This window comes from Sinocyclocheilus grahami, unplaced genomic scaffold, assembly GCF_001515645.1.
Source record: "Sinocyclocheilus grahami isolate Dianchi unplaced genomic scaffold, SAMN03320097.WGS_v1.1 scaffold11.1, whole genome shotgun sequence".
In the NCBI taxonomy this organism is placed as follows: domain Eukaryota; kingdom Metazoa; phylum Chordata; class Actinopteri; order Cypriniformes; family Cyprinidae; genus Sinocyclocheilus; species Sinocyclocheilus grahami.
Window position 1 is genome coordinate 162,952 of NW_015505190.1, and position 14,087 is coordinate 177,038.

A 14,087-nucleotide genomic window follows, 5' to 3' on the forward strand; every position below is an offset into this window, starting at 1 on the left:
GTACTGGTTTACACTCTGGGCCAAATGCCCCAAAGACATTTAAAGTAAAACCTGAAAGCAGCTACATTGTGGGGACCAGCCAACACTCCCCATTAAACAGATTAATAATATCTAAAAATGCAAAAAGTTTCTGTGAGTATCAAGTTATCAAGAGAAAATATAATTAGCTCGCTATAAAAACAACAGAAGTCAATTATGGAAATTCCCCCATGAGGACAAACAAGCGGACACTTGACAGTTCTGCTGCAGCTCCAAATCCATTATCTTTAACCACTCGAGTACATGTCCTCTCAGTTTAACAGTATTTCGTACAGTATTTAAGATTATTGATACACAATATCCTCTGCTGCCTGTTATTCCACACTTTTTCATAACAAATTTTTAATTACGATTTAAGGGGAAACTTCCTAATAGCCAAACTCAATACTGAAGCGACAACGAATACAACGCAAAACAAAGTAAACTAACATCAGTCAGTGAACGGCAGCTAAGGGTGTAAAACAATAAAATAAAAGGACGAGTTAAAACTTATTTTCGGCATAGCGAATCTAATAAGGTTAACTTGAATAATTTCAGAGAGAACCGAAACCATAATTCACACCATTCCGCTTAACAAAACGTATTGTTGCCACAAAGTAGAAAATTCAGAAATGTTCAAAAGGCTTACCGAGATATTTTGAAATCCCCTTCATCTCGTACTGAAGAAGAGACGTACTAACCCCGTGCAACAGCAGCGCACTCTATTTCTACCGGATAATTCCTTCCTCTTGCAGATAATTTGCATACCGCGCAGGGTATGGCAAGCCGTTTTAACATTAATTTAATCTGTAAACCGCACTAGTATCTAATTTAACGTTACTAGTACTTATTTTTTTAGACACTAGTATATTTCCATTAAGTGCTAGGACTTATTCATTAACTACTAGTGCTTATTCTTTCGGTACTAGTGTCTTTTGTAAAGTTACTAGTACTTATTAGATACTAGTACTTAATCATTAGATACTAGTGCTTATTTATTAGGTACTAGTACCTAATGAATAACTACTAGTATCTACTAAATAGGTACTAGTATCTAATGAATAAGTACCAGTATCTAAAAAATAAGTAGTGACTGCTTACTAGTAATATTTAAATAGATTCTAGTCACTATTGCAATAATTACTAGTCAGAAATTAAATCTCAATAAAATATAAAAAAATAGAATAACTATGACTCCCTGTTCATGTGGAGATATCTTCAACCTCATAAAGAGCTAGTGAGAATGTATTTGGAGATATCTTCATTTAAACAGATAATTACATAAACATGAGTACCTCTCCACTGTCCAATCAGAGTCCACATGGTAATACAATACATTAAAATCCTGAATTAATTTGATTGTTAAGTAAGGCTAACTGGCTTTGTATGTTAGCCTATCTTGCTAATTGGTTACCATGAAAACACAAGGAAAGATTACAAACCTGTTGTCCAACAAAAGTATAATGATATGTTTTAGTCCAAATTCACTTCACAACATCAGTTGAGTCTTTGAAATAACTTATTTCTGTGATCTGACATGGTTTCATTAAACCGAATGAGGCAGAAATCAAGCCACTTTATATTATTCTATACAGTGATAAAGGCTATGTCGATTAGCATTGCATTTTAAATATACGTTATTCTTATAAAAATACCCGAGATGGCTTGAAGAGCACAGAGAAAACCATATATTGTCACAGTCATTGTTTATTTTCTTCATGTTTCATCAGTAAAGGGTCTGCTACATCTACAGCCAAAGATGAATGTCTTTGTCCATATAAGGGACAACGAGTCTCACTTGTGGAGTTTCGGCAGGAGGGCGCCCTCTGGCTACGAGTATGAATGAAAAATAAATTACATTAATTGAGTACTCATTATTGCTTACAAATCCCTAATTTGGGTAAAAATAGCAAAAAATAATTAAGAACTTTGAGGTAAACATTTGCAAATCCTTACATTTTTCTCCAGGGTAGAGAAGTGTAAATTTCATTTTTATTTTTCTTCCAGCTTTATTTTTAATTATATGTATTCTTAAATACTCAGTTTTGTATATAATAGTGTTATTACAAAAGTAATATTCTTTATTTTGCTTAATGTTTTTATTTAGAAATAATAACCATAATCATTATTAGTTATATTGATATATAAAAACAAAATGTTTGGTCAAATTGCACAGCCCTACAAGACAAGTACAGCAAACCTGTATTATTATTATTAGCTTTTTGGCCTTTTTTCCAAATAAAGAAAATGTTTGTCTGAAAACCACAAGGTTTGGATTTTGTGTGCCCTGTATAGAACATTAATGTAAAAACATTCAGTGTCTGTAGCAGCAGTGTGCCCTGTACAGAATATTAATGTAAAAACATTCAATGTCTGTAGCACCAGTGCTATATGCAAAAAAAAGTTAACGTACAGCCCTGGTATGATAGTTATTGTTTTTACTGGAGGAAAAATAGGAAAATAACAGATAATAACAGATAATAAAATTGGTGTCTTATCTCCATCCTGCCACCAGAGGTCACTCGATGACTCTCGCGTAGCCAGACCTTCAGACTGACGGCTGAAGGTCTGGAATCCATGGCAGCTTTCATTGGCAAAGGCTCACCCATGAGGCTGCTTGACCGACATGTCAAACAACCAATCACAGTTTCATTTCAGCGTCAAGTTTCGGGGAGTGAAAATGTCGCCACAATAACAGTGTGTAAAACTCTCGGACGTATTTTAAAGATTCTGTGCCGCGAACTTTAAATATTTCACATTTTTGAAAATCCAGCGTTTAGTTGATCCTGATAAGCGCTCGTCGTCACGGTTGTAAACACGATGGCTTTCTTCTTTCGTGAGGGGTTTTGGGGTCACGGCATCTGGTTTCCAGGCGGAACGATAAAGAACACGATACACACGTCTCACGGAAATCCTGTATAATTCAACCAATCCGATGATGACTTCGAAACTCCTGAAGTGTTTCCACTTTTGTGTGCCATATGCATCAGACGTTTAGCCAACGTTCCGTGGGCATCACGTCTGAGGCTGAGACTACTCGATGACCAACAAACACATTAGGCTATGTTTACAAAATTACAGCATTTACAAAACTGACAAAAATACGTTTTCTGTGTGCTTGTGTACAAATAATTGTTTCTTTTCTATGTGGCTCCCTCAAAAAAGTACATCCATATCTAATAAATAAGAACTAGTATCTAATGAATAAGTACTAGTAACTTTACAAAAGACACTAGTACCAAAATAATAAACACTAGTACCTAAAGAATAAGCACTAGTAGCTAAAGAATAAGCACTAGTACCTAATGAATAAGTACTAGTACTTAATGGAAAAGATACTAGTATCTAAAAAATAAGTACTAATACCATGAAAATAGATACTAGTACGGCTTATAGATTAATTAAATGTTAAAACGGCTTTCCATTCACAGGGTGGTACTTATGCCACAGACAAGGTCAGAAGAGGGACATCAGAGTTGAAATCTTCCACTTCCAACCTCAGTGAGCTCCAATCGATCACACGTCAATCACACATCACGTTAAAATATTTCAAAAAATAAATCGGAATAGTCTAAATACATTTAGAGCTAATTTGATTTAGCAAGCAGTTTATGACTGTTGATCAAACCAAAAACAACAACAACAAAAAACATTTAGCTCATTAGACTTAGTACCTTAAGCCAGTCATGGAGATGCATCTTTTCCAGATTGATCCTCTGCTGTGGATCAGACTGCAGACATGAAGAAATCATCTGGCAGCATTCTGTGCAAAATAGGTCTTTTTTGTGTGATTTCGAATACAGAGTGTCCTTTGTTCTTCTTTGATGAAGATCTTACCTTGTGACAGGCCAGGTCTGGTCTAGCTCCTCTTACTGATCAGATCCAGGTCAGTCTGTGGGATAACATCCGCATGGCATCATGAATAGAAGGATCCCTAGTGTCCACACTGTTGTCGGCTTTGCATGGTATCTGCCGTTCATAGGGACCTCTGGTGGACAGTACGCTTTTGTGCCTGGAGGAAAGAGGTGTTGTCCGTTTAATGCATTTCCACATCATGTTGACTGTATAGGATGAAATTCTGTGAGATAATTAACACAGCATTTCATAACACATACCACTGAAGACTTCGTAGCCAAATCTCTTCATTTGCGCACCACACCCGAAGTCAATCAATTTCACCTCCATGGTGTCCTGGTTTACCAGCAGGTTCTCCATTTTTGTGTCCCGATGAAAGACACCACGCTTGATGCAAACATTATCACCTTCAGTGACCTGCCGCATGACCTTTCGTGCTGTCCCCTCATCGAGACTCTCTCCGTGGAGCTTCACAAAACTTTTTGGAGACAGTTTCCAAAATAATGACTTGGTTCACAAATCAGAATAGTTTGCCTACTAAGAACTCACTTGTAGTCTGTGAATAATATTAATATAAGATGTTATAAATTGAAAACAGTGACTGAGAGGCAGTAATATACACTCTTAAAAATAAAGGTGCTTCAAAAGGTTCTTCAAGCGATGCCATAGAAGAACCATTTTTAGTTCCACAAAGAACCATTCAGTCATAGGTTCTTTAAAGAACCATCTCTTTATTACCTTTTTATTATCTCAAGAACCTTTTTTCGCCACAAAGAATCTTTTGTGAAACAGAAAGGTTCTTCAGATGTTAGTGCGAAGCGCAATAGTTTATTCTGTGCTTACTTGATCTAATATTTGATGTTTTTTAAAGTGTTGTAGATTTAAGTAGCAAATGAGAATCGCTACAATTAATGCATATATTTTGAGACAAAGGTCTTCATAATTTTTAGTTTTAAGATAATTAAAGCAACTTTTTTTTTAAAGACCCATCTCTTTGGCCAAGCATTCAAGTAATGCATCTCATGATCTTGAACTGCAGTTATATCTGATCAAATGCACATTATTATTCTTTAGCTTGGGTTAAACAAATCAATTTTGCTTGGTTGGAACAGCAACTACGCTAATTATGTCTCTATTTGTTTCTCTGTTTCTGCTGGGATTGACATCCCGTGGTAACTAGGGTTTACACAAGCTTCAGTCTGGATCCAGAACACCTGAGAAGAGATGATGCCAACTCCTCAGAGGACCTCAGATGATGCCAACCCTTAAACAACTTACAGAACTACCACATTTTGCTATAAGTTTGATTGCATCATATAATAATTGCTGTTAATAGTGTTCATCGTCTGTTTGATTACGTCTTTAATTGATTTTTCCGTACATTTCTGCCATATGTACATTAACTGACAGTCACCACTGATAAGCTACTACTAAATATTGTAGAAAGTTAGAAACTTAATTTTCTGTAAAGTTGCTTTGCAACGATTTGTATCGTGAAAAGCGCTATACAAATAAACTTGAATTGAATTGAATTTTTAAATAACGGAAGAATATGTAAAAGTATGGAATTTGGGGTAAAAAGCGGCCCTGCTGTTGGGGCTAAAGGCGCACAGTAATTAACATGATAATTAATAGATGGCTGACTTGTCCATTTCTTGACATGACATGGTTAGATTCAGATGGTAAATATCATACATTATGTTGGGTGTCTATATTAGAGATAATCACCATGTTTAGAATGAAACCATCCTATTTAAAAACATGATATTAATCATATCATAATAAAATATAATTTGTTGTTACTACTGTAAATATATATTCAATTATTATTGGATCGCCTTCAATACTTTCAGAATCTTTACTTATTAAAATGATTTTGATTCTGTATTCTATATTATATTTTTTATAATAACATTTTAATGACCGTATATTTATTGAACAAAAATTAATTCCTTTATTTTTCAAAATAAGCAGAAACTAGTACAAACTTTGCTGAAGTGATTGTTTTGAACAAGTATTAACTAGACATTATTTTATTAAAATTATTTATTAAGAATTATTTTAGCTGAAGCATTTGTATCAATACCGTGGGCCTTTTACCCCGTGTGTGGGGTAAAAGGCCCCCCTTGCCTCCTCATACATTTATAAGATTTTTAAACAAAATTAAGAACTTGATTTATTTATTTTCACACAAAATCTGTTGCTCCATTAATGTTCAATACAACGTATATATTTTTTCTGCAATTATACATTTTAGGCGCAGTGACTACCAACGTTATCAGTGGCGTGCACAGACGGAGGGGCAGGGGCAGGCCCGGACTGGCCATCGGGAGCACCGAGAAAATTCCCGGTGGCCTGGCGGCTGATTTGGCCCGCTGCCCTGTTTTTTTTTTTTTAGTTGGTTATTATTATTATTAATGTTTTATATTTATGCCTTCTCAATGTACCAAAGTGATCATTTCCGTTTTTGTCATTCGATAATAAACGTGACTGACAGCGCTGCACTATACGAATCAGCTCACGTGTGTTCCGTGCTTCCGTCAAACGGTTCCGAACAGAACCGATGCGCGGGACTCGATGAAAGAGAGGAAGCGGCCAGAAGAAGCCGTGAAATGTAGCAACATCACTGACCTGTTCAGGGCTTCAAGTCCAGGTCAGTTTCATCTGTAAATACGCTATAGTTTTGTCTTCATTAACCTAGTTGAGTATTAAGCTGCTAGTAGGCTCTGTTAGGCTATCAGCAGCACCCCATTATTATCACCATTCAGAATACTGTGCTAAAGGACATCAATATCGATTGTAATGTTACATTAAAAAATGTAGCAGACACAGATATTCACATGGATTTATTGTACAGGGAGGGAAGGAGCTAGAGCAGACAGCAACACAAAAATAATATGAGTCACAGCCTAATAATTGAATAGTGTGTTCAGTATTAGAATTTTACAACAAATATATTGTACTAATTTTGACGTTTAGGCACTTCAGAAATTGTGTGTTAATACACTACCAGTCAAAAGGTTTTGATCAGTAAGATTTTTTTTTTTTTTTTTAAAGAAGTCTCTTCTGCTCACCAAAAAAATAAATATATTTGGATGAAATAAAGCACATTATAACAGCAAAAACAGCAATATTGTGAAATATTTTTATTTAAAATGACCGCTTTCTATTTTAATATATTTTAAAATGTGATTTATATATTTTAAAATGTGACCCCCCCCCCCACAGAAATAAATTACATTTTAAAGTATATTCCAATCGAAAGCAGTTATTTTAAATAGTGAAAATATTTCACAATATTGCTCTTGCTGTACTTTGGATCAAATAAATGCAGGCTTGGTGAGCAGAAGAGACTACTTTAAAAAACATTAACCATCTTACTGTAGTGTATATTTGTATGTAACATAGGTTTGTTAAATCTAGGGTATTTAAGTTCAAGATAAATAACATTCTGTGCCAACAACACATTGAAATGGGTGGGTAGTTTTCAACAGGGTGGACAAAAGTTATTCATAACAGTAGACCTGCTGGTGAAGAAGTGACAGGTAAGAAAAAAAAGGGAGAGAGAGAGATATTGGGGGAAAATGAAGAAAAGGGAAGTGAAGGTGCAGTGCAAGGCCTACAAATTAGTACCTTAAGGGTGTGGCCCCTTTTGTTCTGTGTGGCCTGGATGATTGTGAAATTTCCCAGCCTGAAATTGCATCCCAGTCCGGCCCTTATTATTAAGTTATATAAGTTATACAAAATAGTGATACAAAAAAAAAGTTAAAACATAAATCTTTATAGTGCTTGATGACCAGAATATATGATCTTTTTTTTTTACCTTAATTTTTCAAAATTGAATCCTGAAAATGGACTTTTATAAGAAACGTCTTAAGAGAAAGTTCTTTAAAATACACACTCAGATGTAGTGCAATGTAATACAAATTTTGAGAATTTTAGTTCTCACTAATACCAGATTTCTATAAAAACTAATATATTTATAAATAATATTATCATAATATATATATTTATAAAGCATCTGCTAAATGCATAAATGATTAATTAATGATATATATGATCATTATTGTTAAAATGAGTTTTAGATTTTAAATAAGTTTTCCTTCATTTCAATGCCAGTGCCATTTGTCATCCTGCATGTCATGTAGCATTTACAGTACGTTTAGATTAAAAGGCACACACAAAGCTCATACAATCCATAAAGATGAGATGCTAAAAGCTACTAAAACAACAGAGTGTTATGTTTGTGAAAACCATACAGAAAACATCATACATAAATTCAATGAGTAGAATTAAAGAAATTACAGTAGCAGATTATTTTGGTAATTTAGCACTTTTTAACGAAGTGGCTTACATAACATTTGTTCCAGGCACAGCCTCTGAGGTGAAGGTGACTTCAGGTGATTTGCTTGAAGGCACAAAGCATTGCCACTACACCACACAATCTCATTTTCACTCAGAAGCAGTTTGCCCTAGGGTAAAATAGTCCGAAGCCTTTCTGTTAAAATAAAATCATGTGTACATGACACAGACAAAAAACTATGATGTAATTTCACCAGTTATATGAATAAAATGTAATGGTCTTTAATTCTTCTAATAAGACACAAGGACAACATCATCCTTACATGCTAAAACTCAACTTTGTAAAAGGCACTCACATTTTTCCAATTAACAAAATGGTGATAAATGCACCAACAGCCACAACCACAATTAAAGCAATCCCCCAGCCAGGAAAACCTGAATACATGTAAAAAGGATAACTGGAGTTTTTTTTGTAAGGTGAAATAGTATCAAAACTTTAGACTTCGAAAGACTTCTAAAGGGTAAACCATTGCCTTTACCATTATTTCTTGGCAGGTCACTTGCTGCTGAATGTTTCAAATTAGACAAACAAAAGCATACTTAATATTACATTTGAAAAGTATTAGTTTCTAGAGCATGTATGGTGAGGCTTCATAATGCTTACCTGTATAATTGATAATACAGTTACACTGTAACAGAAAGAAAATACTATTTTAGAACCTGGTCTGTAATGGCTTGACAATGTAGCACTGCATTTAGAGCCCCACAGACAGGCTTATTTATTGTGTGTAAATGAAACAGACACTCATTACTACCTTGCCACAGTCAAGTTGCCACTGCAGGTTGTCGCAGACACGGATGGTCAGATTCTGAGGAGTTACATCCACTACAACCGGTAACCTCCTTCCACCGGCATTCAGAGTCGAGTCGACAATAAACGTCCCATTCTATACAGACAACAACAAACCGAGGAGTTACTAAACATTTGGCTGTTTTTAAATGATAACTAGAGCCTATAACAATTAAATTCAGAACAGCAAACGTTCCCACCTGATAGTACCATCCTTGTTCGCACTTTTCAGAGCACGGGATCTCCGGCGGCACAGTGTATATGTATCCATGGGACGAGCGCAGGCTCTCACACGTTATTTCCTGATTTGCAGGGCATTCTGGTGAGAAGTACAAAACCCCATTTAATTACACGCTGGTTTTATATTCCTTTAAGATTCATTAGCGATGTTTAAACTAAATAATGATCAGTGTACGGAGTTCATCACGCTTAGATTTTAAGAACAAATACATCTTTGTTACAGTGGAATAACTCTTACCGTTAGATCTCGCAGACTTTGCAAGAATAACAAATACTAATAGTCTAAAACCGGCCATCGGAATGGATCGCTGCTGTTACGAATGTGAGCGTCCTCGCTTTCCAACACTCACTGATACAGGCGGAAAAAGATGCAGAGCGTCTGACTGCGGCACTTCATGGGCGTGACTGACTAAGATGTGGAGCTGGCTACCCGCAGTGTCTCGACCCACAAAAAAATAATAATAATAAAAAGAAAAAAAAAGGAAAGAAGTGAGAGGAAAGTAGTTTTTTTGCGCGCTAGAAAGGCCAACTAATGTCAAAAACCTTCCATCAAGAATAAATCAGCCTGCCTGGTTTAAAATAAATAAATTTGCTTTCCAACTTATAGCCTCCAAGATGCTGCATTGAATCGAGTTGTTGCCTTTCATCAAGGTCTTAGGTTTTAATTTTCCAAATAATTTATTTAATTTGTTATTTATTTATTTGTTTACATTTAGTAAAAATACACGCAATGTTGGCAGACTGGGTGATTTTTTTGTTGAATTTAGGTTTCCGAAGCTTTTAAAGTAAAGATGAAATCTAAAAGGCATATTTGTCAGTTAGTGAAAAGCTCAAGATTTTAAAGTGTAATTGTGTTATATTTTTTATTAAAGATGCAATGACAACTGGAGAATTATTGCTAAAACTTTACACATTTAATTTCAGACCCATGGGAACTGTTGACGGACAAGATGGAGGGCATTTGGAACTGCCTATGACTAGATCTGGAGTCAAAAGAAAGGAAGAGGAAATAGAGGCAGAGTTCTTGGACGATGGGGAGAGAACCGAGGATTCACTGGACACCGGTAGGCTATAAATGAAAGAGCTGCTGCAGTTTTGAGTGTAGGCTTATTTGTGTGTATAATTAAATTGGTTATGATCCATGATTAAAGTAAATAACGAAATATGTATTTTAAAAATTCCGAATGACATGCATTATTGCAGTAGGATCAGGGCCGTGTAAGCATTGGTCTTTTTGTCACGCATCATATGCACAATAATGCAATAACATTGTATTTTAGCAAAAATTATCCGTGCAGCACATCAGCTGAATATAGTAGAAAGATGTTATCAGAAAGACAGTGATCAAAAAATGCAAATATTTATATTGTATAGGTAAGTTGAAAAATTATCCGGAAGGGATTGTTGGTGGGGGGAGTGAATTACCAGCGCTCTCTCCAGCCTCAATACCACGACTGAGGTGAGACCCTTGAGCAAGGCACCGACCCCCAACTGCTCCCCGGGCGTCGCAGCATTGGCTGCCCACTGCTCCGGGTGTGTGTTCACGGTGTGTGTGTGTGTGTGTGTGTTTGTTTACTACTCACTGCTGTGTGTGTGCACTTGGATGGGTTAAATGTAGAGCATAAATTCCAAGTATGGGGCACCATACTTGGCCACACGTCCTTTCCTTTCCTTTTGAAATAATTAAAAATGAATGGTGGCGTCAACGAAATAAATGGGTTGTTGGCACGAGCAAAGCTGTGTTAAAAATTTTGCATTTGTGAGTAAAATGTAAAGGTCAATGATATATCTTTATCTGTCCTGAAATATCTTTAATAGTCATATCATCATTCTAATCAAATGTAGCCATCAGCTGTATATTTTAAAAAAATAACATACTGGGAATGTCTTTTTTTTCCCTTCCACATAATTATATTTATAAAATATAAATACACAATTTATGCTTAGGCCATCAAATTCAAGGCAACAATATAGGCTATAATGTTTTTTTCTTTTTGTTAATTATGAATTCAACTGACTTGCACGCGCATTCACACACAAATGAACTGTGAGCTTTATCCTGTCAACTGAACAATTTAATAAAATGTGCATTATTCATAATTCTTGGCCACCATTTATTTTTCTCCCGTATATATACGGGAGGTTATGTGCCAAAGTGATCAATGCCCGTTTGCTACAAGGATAGCCTACAAGTGGTCTTCTGACAATCCGTTGTAATGTTTTAGTAAGTTGTAAGGTTTAGTCACAATTCTTCCTCTTTTCCCGAGCTTCCCTCCTGAGTGAGTCAGGGGCAGATTGTGACTTGAAAGCCATAAACCTGTGAATACACTGAAAGCTATATTGCCACATTTGGTAGACTAAATATTGCAAGCATATTTGGCTAGCGATGCTTTAGGAAAACGCACCCGGCTTTGGAACGACATGAAGATAACAAGATTTTTATTTGTTAAATATTTTTTGGTTTAAATAATAAACATATTTTGCAGCGTTAAACATATCTTCGTTAGCAAATAGTGACATTTAAACGTAAAATGTAGCTAACTAAAAAAAAAATTAAAAAAAGCTAAAACTACCAAAAACATTTTTTTAACAAACTGACAATACTGAAAAACGAAAAAAAAAATATATATATATTTTTTTACACTACACTCTTAAAAATAAAGGTGCTTCACGATGCCATAGAAGAACCTTTTTGTCTAAATGGTTCCATAAAGAACTTTGTGGCAAAAGAAGGTTCTTCAGATTATAAAAATGTATAAAAGAGATGGCTCTTTAAAGAACCTTTGACTGAATGGTTCGTTACCCAAAAACATTTTTTTAACAAACTGACAATACTGAAAAACGAAAAAAAAAAATATATATATTTTTTACACTACACTCTTAAAAATAAAGGTGCTTCACGATGCCATAGAAGAACCTTTTTGTCTAAATGGTTCCATAAAGAACTTTGTGGCAAAAGAAGGTTCTTCAGATTATAAAAATGTATAAAAGAGATGGCTCTTTAAAGAACCTTTGACTGAATGGTTCGTTACGGAACCAAAAATGGTTCTTCTATGGCATCGCTTGAAGAACCCTTGAAGAACCTTTTGAAGCACCTTTATTTTTAAGAGTGTATCTGCTGTTATTATTAAGGTATTGTCGAACAGTAGAGACAGCAGAGTGCTGACAGCGGAGGCAGTTGTAGTGAGATCAGGACATGACCCAGAAAAAAACGGTCATCAATCACTACTAATATAGTAGTAAAGATAGTACCCAACATCTAAAAATGAAGTTTCCTCAGCAGTGAGTGGGTGGGAGCAGCTGAGTGCTGTAGACAAAACTGTGACTAGGCCTACAAGCTCGCGCGCATACACACAAATAAACCAAAACCTTGCCACTGAGCTCCGCCAACCCGATCTCATGCCCCGCACATGACATGCGGGGAAAAATTATGGCCACAAATTAAAAAGTCGTTACCTCTATATTAATAGGCCTGCACATTTTAATAACTATAGCCTACCATCGCTTTAAATTAACTGTAACCTAAGCAGATTTTTTATCAATTCGTTCTCTTCTGTTCGCAAATCATGGCCACAATATTGTCACCATATTTGTTGATATTGGCAGCATATTTGGTTGGCGATTTTTTAGGAAACCCCGGCTTTGGAACGATGTGAGGATTAATTGAGAAAATGTTGACATTTTTGGGTAAAATGAATACATACTTTTTATATCGTTAAATATGTATATTAAAAAAAATAAACTTCATTAGCAAATTAAAATACTGAAATTATTATTATTACAGAAATAGACCATTTAAATAATAAAAATGGAAACTAAACTGGCAGGTTTATAATAAATAGGCCTATGAAAAGTTAATGAAAAATATAATTAAAAGCTATAGCCTATAACTTTGGTCTGAACGCGAATTCTTCATAGGCAGAAAACCCATATGCTTTACCAAAGCACACAAAAACGCCCCCAAAAACGCGAACCGGAGAATCTTTCAGTCTTTCAGGCATGTACGAGTCTAATTGTAACCTATACTAAAATGTATTAATAATAATAAATACTTTGTTTTCATTGTTGATGGGTTTTCTGTACCACAAGCTTAAAGCTTCCTGTTACTGAACAAACAATGGTGATAATTATTCAATCAAGTTACCAGTTATTTTCTTTCATCTGAAAGCAGCGCGGATTGGCCAAACGCATACGAAACACCCGCTACAGTGCATTTTTAAAAAGCCACGTAAAAATATTTAGGCTACTCCACGAACAGGGAAAACAGCGATAATGACATTTACCTGTTGTCTGCAGCGTTGTGTTCTTTTCTCAGCCTCGATGATAACACTACAAATTGTCATAGGAGATTTAGTATCAACCGGTTGTTCATATAATAAAGACGTCACGGTTGATTGCTTCAGAGTTCCTGCTGCCGGTGCGAATGCAACCAGGAAAACGGCCCGAGGGAGAAACTGGTTCTCTAGGAACGATCCTGCTGGCTAGTTCCTTGAACTACGCGATGCGAAAGCGCCTAGTCTCTCAGCTCACACTTTTGAGTAATGCATTCCCTAAGTCTGTTGTGGCCTAGTGTGTGCACAGGCTATAATTAATTGTTGTGAATACATTTAATTGGCCTTAAAATGGTCAAAAACTTTTGGTTTTTAGGTACACTCAATGCCAAAGTGCTTTTCACAGAACTATTCCTACCTATACCTAACAGTTCCAAATGATATATAATAGTATATAAATAAGAGGAGATAAATATTACACATTCTATAAAACAATATACTACCTGTAATATTGTTTTAATGCTTATTGTGTTGCCTATAAGCTGGCAGGC

The 14,087-nt window shown here is 35.4% G+C and overlaps 1 long non-coding RNA gene and 1 pseudogene across 1 annotated transcript; both read right to left on the reverse strand.

The window, feature by feature from the left end:
- Window positions 1-3,599: 3,599 nt before the first annotated feature.
- Window positions 3,600-4,299, reverse strand: LOC107596096 (serine/threonine-protein kinase pim-2-like; annotated as a pseudogene).
- Window positions 4,300-8,838: 4,539 nt separating this feature from the next.
- Window positions 8,839-13,859, reverse strand: LOC107594816 (uncharacterized). The gene is made up of 4 exons (XR_001610195.1): window positions 13,549-13,859; window positions 9,226-9,344; window positions 8,991-9,122; window positions 8,839-8,864 (listed from the first exon to the last, which is right to left on the reverse strand). It is a non-coding gene; the product is annotated as an uncharacterized lncRNA (long non-coding RNA).
- Between the last annotated feature and the right edge of the window lie 228 nt (window positions 13,860-14,087).